Consider the following 539-nt stretch of genomic DNA (forward strand, 5'->3'; position numbering starts at 1 on the left):
CACTAGCTTCAGTGACACCTGGATTGTTTTAATTCTCTTTCTTTGGTTTAAATTCTCATCTCTTACTGTGGCTTCAGCTGAGCGCACATTTTCAAAACTGAGGCTAATAAAAATTATTTGCAGAGCACCATGATGCAGAACAGACTATTTGAAACTAACCATTCATTGAGAATACACAATTCCTTAAATTTAACACCAAGGACATTGTGAATGAATTTGCAGAAAGAAATGCCCAGAGAATGCAGCTGAAATGTAGTTCTTTTTTCTTTAAACATTTTGGGCTGCTGTCCCAAGATTGTGTTTACATGCAGTTTATAAAATACAGCAGCATTTTAGTAAAATTAATAAAACAAAACAAAAAAAATATAATAATAATAATAAAAAAATCTAAGATTACAAGATTAAAGTCATAAAATCTTTAGAATAAAGTCAAAATTACGATAATAAATTTGTGCTATATTGCATGAACAAAGCTTATTAATGTGAAAACTCCTCCTACTCTGCAATAAATAAATAAATAAATAATTAAATAAAAGTAT

Source organism: Cyprinus carpio, unplaced genomic scaffold, assembly GCF_018340385.1.
Source record: "Cyprinus carpio isolate SPL01 unplaced genomic scaffold, ASM1834038v1 S000006635, whole genome shotgun sequence".
Lineage (NCBI taxonomy): Eukaryota > Metazoa > Chordata > Actinopteri > Cypriniformes > Cyprinidae > Cyprinus > Cyprinus carpio.